The sequence below is a fragment of the Balaenoptera acutorostrata genome, chromosome 20 (genome assembly GCF_949987535.1).
Source record: "Balaenoptera acutorostrata chromosome 20, mBalAcu1.1, whole genome shotgun sequence".
Taxonomy (NCBI): Eukaryota; Metazoa; Chordata; class Mammalia; order Artiodactyla; family Balaenopteridae; genus Balaenoptera; species Balaenoptera acutorostrata.
This window is the reverse complement of record NC_080083.1, coordinates 43,840,578-43,848,869: the sequence shown is the minus strand read 5'-3', so window position 1 is coordinate 43,848,869 and position 8,292 is coordinate 43,840,578. Positions and strand designations below refer to the sequence as shown.

The 8,292-nt window shown below is 51.5% G+C and overlaps 1 long non-coding RNA gene across 1 annotated transcript; it reads left to right on the top strand.

Annotated features, from left to right (window-relative positions):
* The first annotated feature begins 795 nt into the window (after positions 1 to 795).
* On the top strand, positions 796 to 8,022 carry LOC130705944 (uncharacterized). The gene is made up of 5 exons (XR_009006337.1): positions 796 to 1,094; positions 5,416 to 5,582; positions 6,211 to 6,707; positions 7,593 to 7,774; positions 7,882 to 8,022. It is a non-coding gene; the product is annotated as an uncharacterized LOC130705944 (long non-coding RNA).
* The last annotated feature ends 270 nt before the right edge of the window (positions 8,023 to 8,292 follow it).

Below are 8,292 nucleotides of genomic sequence, written 5' to 3'. Positions count from 1 at the left end.
TGAGGGTGGGAAAGAGTCCAGCTTCCCATCTCAGCTCGGCCACTGTCCAGCAGTGTCACCTGAGCCTGGTCACTTCATTGGTTGGTCAATATTTATGGAGGGTTTTCTGGGAGCAGTCTGCGTGCTAGTTGCTGGGGAAAACAAAGATGAAATAATGCCTTGCCCTCAAAGAGTTCTCACAGGGGAGGCAGATCTGCGGTTAAACAACAATTTCACAATTTGATGACGTCCTTGCTCTGAAGGAGGACGTTTAAGATACAGTGGGAGCGTGGGGGGAATCAGGGTGGGCTTTCCAGAGGAGGCAGAGTTGAGCTGAGACCGAAAGGATTATTTGCCAGATGGACAAGGCAGAGGATGTTGAGTTTAGAGAGTGGATTTAGCAAAGGAATGGATTTGTGTCAAGGGAATTAGGAATAATTTAGAATAGTCGGAGCGTATGTGGTGGGATGGTAGTCATGATGGCGTGGGATGTTAGGTTGGCTAGGAGGGGATGGGAAAGCCTTTCTACCACCCAGAGGTGTTTGACTTCATCCTCAGGACAGCTGGGGAGGCATCAAGGATTTCGATCAGGGGACAAACCCAGCCAGATCTGTGTTTTGGAAGATTTGACTGGGCTGCATCAGGGATGGCCTGATGGGGGCTGGGAAAGGCAGCCAGGGTGCCAATGTGTGGATCTGCGTTAAAGCAGTGGGGAACCCTCAGGCTGGGAGTGATGGAGAAGACCAAGGGGTGATGGGATTGAGGGGCTGTGATCAGCTGGTTGTAGGCAGTGGGAAGAGGGAGTTGGTTTCTGGCTTGGGTGACTGGGTAATTGGGATTCCATTCATACCAATGGGGAAACTGGAGGTGGAGGTTTGCTGGTGGGGGTGGAGATTCACATGAATTAAGTTTAGGATCTGATGACTTGAGGTGCTCGTGGGACATCCAAAGGGAGAGGTCTGGCTGATGGTTGGTTGATTTAAGGATTTGGAGGCCAGAGGAAAAGTGAAAACTGGAGTTAGAGATTTCGAGGTCATCACCCTAAATCAAATGCAGATGAGTTAAGGGACCACAGAATGCTCTGGACACAGTACAGATTGATTTTGGCAGAAACGGTAAGTGCCCTGTCCATATCCCCTTGGCATTGCAACCCTGTAGCTCTTCCAGATGGCTTTCTCTGCAGTGGAAGCAGGCCCGGCCTGTGCAAGAGACAGGCCAGGAGTGTCCCCAGGAGCAGGCTCAGCCAGTGAAAGATGAGACCTAGATGATGGAAACCACAGCTCTTCTCCCTTAGGAAGGTCTGTTCCTTGCGGTCTCCTGGAGGTCCCCGGTGGGAGGCGCTCATCAACCCCGCTCTATTGGCTCCTACCCTTCTCTGTGTCACTTTTCCATTTTCCTACCAGTGTTCCCTGGGCTCACCCCCCAAGTAAGTGACTGGCACGCTCATTCTTTTTTTCTTTAATTGGAGTACAGATGATTTACAATGTTGCGTTAGTTTCAGGTGTGCAGCAAAGTGATTCAGTTATACATATATACGTATTCATTCTTTTTCAGATTCTTTTCCCATATAGGTTATTACAGAATGCTGAGTAGAGTTCCCTGTGCTATACAGTAGGTCCTTTTTGGTTATCTATTTTATATTAGTAGTGTGTGTATGTTAATCCCAAGCTTCTAATTTATCCCCTCCCCACCCCATGTTTCCCCTTTGGTCACCATAAGTCTGTTTTCAAAATCTGTGAGTCTGTTTCTGTTTTATAAATAAGTCCATTTGTATCATTAAAAAAAAATTAGATTCCACATGAGCGATATCATATTTGTCTTTCTCTGTCTGACTTACTTCACTTAGTATGATAATCTCTAAATCCATCCATGTTACTGCAAATGGCATTATTTTGTTCTTTCTTATGGCTGAGTAATATTTCCTTGTATATATGTACCACATCTTCTTTACCCATTCCTCTGTTATTGGACATTTAGGTTGCTTCCATGTCTTGGCTATTGTAAATAGTGCTGCAGTGAACATTGGGGTGCATGGCATGCACATTCTTTTTTTTGGCCGCACTGAGCAGCATGTGGGATCTTAGTTCCCCAACCAGGGATCGAACCTGCGCCCCCTGCAGTGGAAGTGCTAAGTCTTAACCACTGGACCGCTGGGGAAGTCCCTGGCACGCACATTCTTGTTGTAGAGTCTGCCACGGGGGAACCCAGCCCAAGATACCAGTTTGCTCAACTGGGATGAGAGTCTGCCTTGACCACTTCCTACCTGTCTTGACCCCCAACTGGCCTGGAAGCGGCTTGCAGGTGCTTTTACCTTTGTGTCTCCAGAACCACGACAGCCAGGTCAAGGGATGACCTGGCAAGCTGCTGTTGAATACAAGAATGACTAAACTCATCAGTGGCTTCTTGTTGCCTTTCAGAGGCCAAACTCTCCAACAAGCCCCACAAGACTTCTTCCTGCCTCTCCATCCTCAAGTCATGCCATCCTCCTCTCTGCTCTCCAAACTGCAGGCCTCTTCTCTCCTTCCCTTAAAGTTTCCATGCTCCTTCCTCCCAGATGGCCCACATAGTTCTCTCTGCCTGTCTCTGCCCCACGCTGGGCCTCTCAGGATAGGCCTATTTAACAGCTTCTCCCCCTCCCCCTCCTTCACCCCTTCCCCCTCCTCCTCCCTCAAGCATCTTCTCCCCAGGGAAGACTTCCCTGACCACCCTTCTCCAGCCCCGACCAGATGGGGTTTGTACCATTCCATTCTCCATAGCACTCTGTCCCTGCGTGCTCCCTATCACAGACTTTAGTTATGGGCTTATGGAATTATGTAAATAATATTTATTTTAGACTGGTATTTCTCAAACCTTTTTGATCATGACCAATGGTAAGAAATACATTTTATGCTGCTATCCAGTTCACGTAATACATATACAACTGAAACAGTGTTTTTCCTTTTCTTCCTATTATGTGGGATACAGTGATATTTTCCATTGCATCCCATCCCATTCCATTCCCTCCCATTGCATCCCATCCCATTCCATTCCATTCTGTATTTCATTTCTAAAAATACTGGCAGTGACTCACTAAATGGACTGCAATCTTGCCACTTAAAAACTGGTCTGGACACTCAGCAAGATGCTTGTAAATTCAGGAGAATAGGGGTCCAATCCACTTGCACTCATCACTGTAGCCTCAGGGCATAGCACGGGGCCTGGCACAGAGAAAGGTGCTCCATCAATATTTGTTGAATGACCTATGATAACGTACGAATCCGGATGAATAAGTGAATGAATTGCCTACCCCACCCAGACAGGAAAGTGTGGCTTTGATCTGATTCTTCCGTTACTGAAAAAAACCAGCCCACTTCCTGTGGCTTTGATCTGCAACCTTCATTCTAAACTGCCCTGCCTCAAGCCAACAGCTCCCAGGAGCTCATTTCCTTTTGGCCACCTTATCTCCCTCTCTAAATATTCCTCAGCTTTCCCTTTCCCTTTTGGTGAGAATGCATGCCTCTCCCCACTCCTGTTCCTCCTCCGCACACCTTTGGCACAGGGTGGGGCTCACCTCTTGGGTCAGGTACTTCCCAAATTTCAGCCCACCGGGGTGCAGAACATTTCTAGGTCAGGTGTGTCCCTCAGCTGGGGCTGGGCAGTGGTCTATATCCTGCTGACAGACTTTGGGGCAGGAGGGGAATAGACACTGATGAAAGAACCATGCATATGTATAATTACAAATGGTGAAAGATGCAATGAAGGAAAAGCTGTGGTTGCTTTGAGAGTATGTAATGGGGAACCCGCTTCTGGGAGATCAGGGAGGGCTTCTCCAAGAAGGAGACAATTAATCTGACGTCCAAAGACAATAGGAATTAGGCAGGCAAAGGGTGTGAAGGCAGAGAGAAAGAGCTGGCAGGTGGAGGGAACGATAAGTGCAAAGGTCCTGAGGTAGAAGTGATAGTAGTCCACTTGAAGAGCCAGAGACAATCAGTGCAGCTGGTACACAAAGAATGGGGCCTACAATGACGAGGCTGGAGAAGTAGCCAGGCCCCAGCCCTTGCAGACCGGGTTAGATATTTTAGATCCATCCCAAGAGCAGTGGGAACAACAGTGTTTGAAGAAGCATGATGACACTGTTTTGAAAGGCCCTTTGGCTGTGGTATGGCTGAAGGGTGGGACTGGTGGTCAAGAGAGGAAGCTGGAAGACTAGTTCCGAGGTCGTGGCAGGTCCGAGAGGGTGCAAGCTTTAGGGTGGTGGTGGTGGAGATGCGGGCACGTGACCGGCCTTAAGAAATACCGTACCTAGTAGGTTTTTCAACACTTGTAAACACCCATCGTGAGTGTGCTCTGAGCAAAGTGCCCTGGGGAGCCGGAGCCAGGTTGGGCTCTGCCTTCAGGCAGCTCATTGCCTGTCTTGGAGGACAGGCTGGAGGCAGACCAGCCAGGGTGAAGTGCCAAGTGCGCAGGAGAGTCAGCTGGCACGTGTTCAAGGCGCATGCCCGGGGGAGACCAGGCACCTGCAGTGGGTGTTTTCCTGCAAAGGCTGTTTGAGCTCGTTTGAGCTCCGGGCAGAAAGAAGTCAGGGCTCTGGGAGAGGAGTTCATTAAGGTCTCCTCCCGACCCTACCAGCATTTACAGGACACTTGGCCCCGGGAATCTTCCCTGAGCTGCACAGGGGCCTGTCTCCAAAGACCCTTTTCTGGGAGTAGTTGTGCCTGAGGGTGTGCGAAGGCACAGGAGTCTCCCAGGTGCCCGGGCAGCTGAGCCCACTGGGCCAGGTGAGGGCTTCTCCTCTCTCCCTGCCTCTGAGTCACTTTTCTTGGAAGCGCAGCCCTTGGGAACCCTGCTTATTCACGGAGTCTCCACCCTCCACCCTCAGCCTCGCCCTGCCCTGGGGGAGGGAGTCGTGGTGGAGCCCTGAGGTGTCTCAGTGAGCGAGCCTGACCCAACCCCTGCTACACCCCAAGTAAGACCTGGGTCTCCCCCTTGGAGTGGAGCTCCCTAAGGGCAGGGCTGTTTCTTTGTCTTGAAACTGGGGCCTTGAGGAACGTTCCCTCCCAGAGTCCTGGTTGCCAGGTAACTCCCTGCCACCCGCAGGCCCCCCACGAGGCTCTGAGGAACCCTACTGATGTATGGCGTGGTGAGTGGCGGGGGTGGGTTTGTGGGGCCGCAGCTCTGTCTCCCCATCCGTCCGTCCTCCTGGTGCCGAGGACTGTCTGTGGTTCTGGCAGGGCTCAGGCCTCAGGCTGCGGGGTGCTTTCGCTGGCTTCGAGGTGCTTCTCCACTCATTTCATTCATAAAGCCCCAGGCCCCACTCCCTGCTGTGGCTGGCGTTGGGGTCTGGATTTATGGGGATGGTGGGGACACATGGACTTCAGGCCTCTGATCTCGGGCTGGTTTTCCCACTGGCTTCCTTGCCTCTGGCTCCCTCCTTTGCCTCATGGGTTTGCTTCCCAGACCAGTCAACAGACCTGCACAAGGAGGGGAAGAATGTCTTCCTGGAAGGTCGGAGGGAAAAGAGACTCTGCTGACCAGCACCTGGGGCTCTGGGAGCAGCCCCACCACTGATCTTCAGCACTGAGGGCCCAAGGTCATCCAATCCAGCCCCCTGCCTTCCTTCCAGGGTAGGATTCTCCAATGTGAGCTGTGAACTGAACAGCCTCAAATCCTTGCTCTGGTCTCACTACCTTTGGGTGTCCACCCAAAGTGCTCAGGTCACAGGGCAGGGTGCATGGGGGACTAGAACACCTGCTTCCCCTAGTACTCTCGGTCTTTGGATGAAGTGTCCTGGTGGGATAGGAGATAGATAGGCCCCAGGCTGAGCAGTTGCAACTGGTCTCCTGCTGACACAAGATACCAGCAGGAGCATCGGGTCCTGAGTAAGTGAAAGCCCAGCCTGACACCTGCGCAGAAGGGGTCCTCAGTCTAGGGGAGGGACAAAAGGAGGAAGGAGTCACCAGCCCATAATATGTCCTGCCAACCTCCCAGAAACCTTCATGCTGGAAGATGCACGTGGCTGAGAGATACACGTGCACACCAGGAAGGACTCTGAGTCAGAACAAATATGGGCACAAGAAAGATGGTTAGCTAGAGGCAACCCAGAAAACCTGTATGAGCAACTTAAGCCACCCCTATTGTGAGCAGCTCACTCAAAGTTCACCCGTGTGCTCTTCCACATGTACTTTGCTACTAATAAACACTGTCTCAATTTCACAATCTTGATCTCTTTGCTGAATTCTTTCTTCAAAGAAGACCAGGACCAAGGTCCTTCTTCCAGGCATTCCGCAGCCAGAATCAGTGGAGCTAGAGGGCTTTAAAAGAGGCGGTGGAGTTTAACAGCTGTGCAGAGGCGACAAGAGAAGAGAAAAGGCAGTTAACTGCCAACAAGCATCATTCAGTGGCATCTTCTACATTCGACATAGAACCGATGTGCAGGTGAAGCAAAATCCCTCCTGGAACCCAGGGATGCTTAAGCAGCTGTGGGAACGTCCGAGGGCACGGGGGCAGCCGATGTCTTTGAGGACCTCAGAGATATCCCACACAAACTTCCTTCTAGAAGAACTGGGGAAATAACTCTTGGTAGTAGCGTCTGAATCAGGCAGGGTCGAACCACGGCGGTTAAAAAACAGAGGAGTTCAGAAGTTTCAGATACTGAGCAGGGAGAGGTGTCCAGTGGCGGAGGCCTCAAGGAGAAGCCATATTTTCAATACTTCTGGGGTCAAGAGCGGCGGAACCCAGGAGCAGTGAAGGTGAGACAACTCCCCTGGCCCATCTTCATCCGCCACCTAGGAACCTCCTGAATGGAGAGGGAAATCCCGATTTAAACACACACAACAGAAAATGCTTGCAAACAAACCCTGTACAAAGATATTCTTAAGAAAGAAGGGAGGATGCCGGACCCTTTCTTCAAATGGAAGCTTGCCAGTCAGTGTAGACAAATAAGACAACGGTAATCCAGTTAAAGGGGGCTGGGCATGGAGGAGAGGGGTGAGCGCCCCAACTGTTCAGGGCCCTCTGTCCTCCTGTCCTCTCCCCTTCCCCCCACCGGGGTTCTATACCCTGTGATATGTTCCCACCTCCTCCTGGGCAGTGGAGGAAGACCGCCCTGGCTGTGGGCTTGTGGCAGAACAGGAAGAGGTCCCCAGCGGGCCCCTGCCCAGCGTTCAAATCCCCACCCCACAGTGTGGTCATTGCTGGCATCCTTCCATTCGCACAGCCTAGGAAAGAGCCAGCTGGACAAGCTCCCTGGGTCTACCCCGAGGAGCCCATGTCCAGAGTCACTTGGGGGCTCCAGAAAGAAAAGAGGGAGGTGTCAAAGGCCATCTGGGGCACAATTTTGGGGTGGGTTGGGGGCGTGGGAGTGGGGTCCAGGTGTGTTTACCCCTCCCCAGCAGCCGGGGTGGCTGCAGGTTGTGGAAGGAGTCAGAAGGTCTGGGTGTCAGCCTGGCTGTGTAACTTCTTTGGGTCTCAGTTTTCTCAATTGTAAAATTGGCAAAATTCTCTGCTACACCAGCCTGGTGTTGCTGAAGACAGAACCTTCACGTTCTGTAACAAGGCGCTTGTGAGTGAATTATGCTTCCAGGCTGGCCCCCAGGAGCCCCCGGGCCCACTCTGACCCTTTGTATCTTCCTTAGCGTTGGAGCCATCCTCACAGTGCTCCCTGAACCTCCCCGGGATGAGGAGCTCCTTGTGGAATGTCCTCCCACACTGGGAAGTGTGGGCAGTGGATGGGGCAGTCATCCTGCTGAGGGGAACTCCCTGCGGTCACCTCACCGACTCCCCAGATGCACAGACACAAACACATACGTATCCTGAGGTACTGAAGAAAAATTTGCCTCACCCTGGAGATGCTTTCCACAAAGCCATGAGTCACCTGAGTCCTTCACTCTGGGCACCCTGCTAATTGATATTTGTCTTTTTCAGGGACCACATATCCCCTTGCACAGAAGCCAGAAGGCGTGGGTTCAAGTCCCTCTTCCCCCATGGATCAATGGCATGCCATCATTGGTCACGTGTTACTTGCTAAACTCAGTTTTTTCATCTATAGAATAAGGACAATCGTGTCAACCAATATATATATATGACAGGATGGAAATTATTAGTGTATGAGTGTTCTTTCCCAGGCTTTCCCTTCTCCCTGCCCGTTGGAGAAAATTCTGGCTTGGCTGACTCAGTTTCTTTGCCTCCGTTGGCCTCTAAGGAAGGGGCTGATTTGTCAGAAAAATCCTTAGGCAAATGTGCTATAGAGTTGGCAGGATAGAGAGAGGAAGAAGGAGCAGGGGCAAGACTAAGAGAGGAGGGAGGTTTGGGAACAGCTGCAGTGTATGAGGGAGA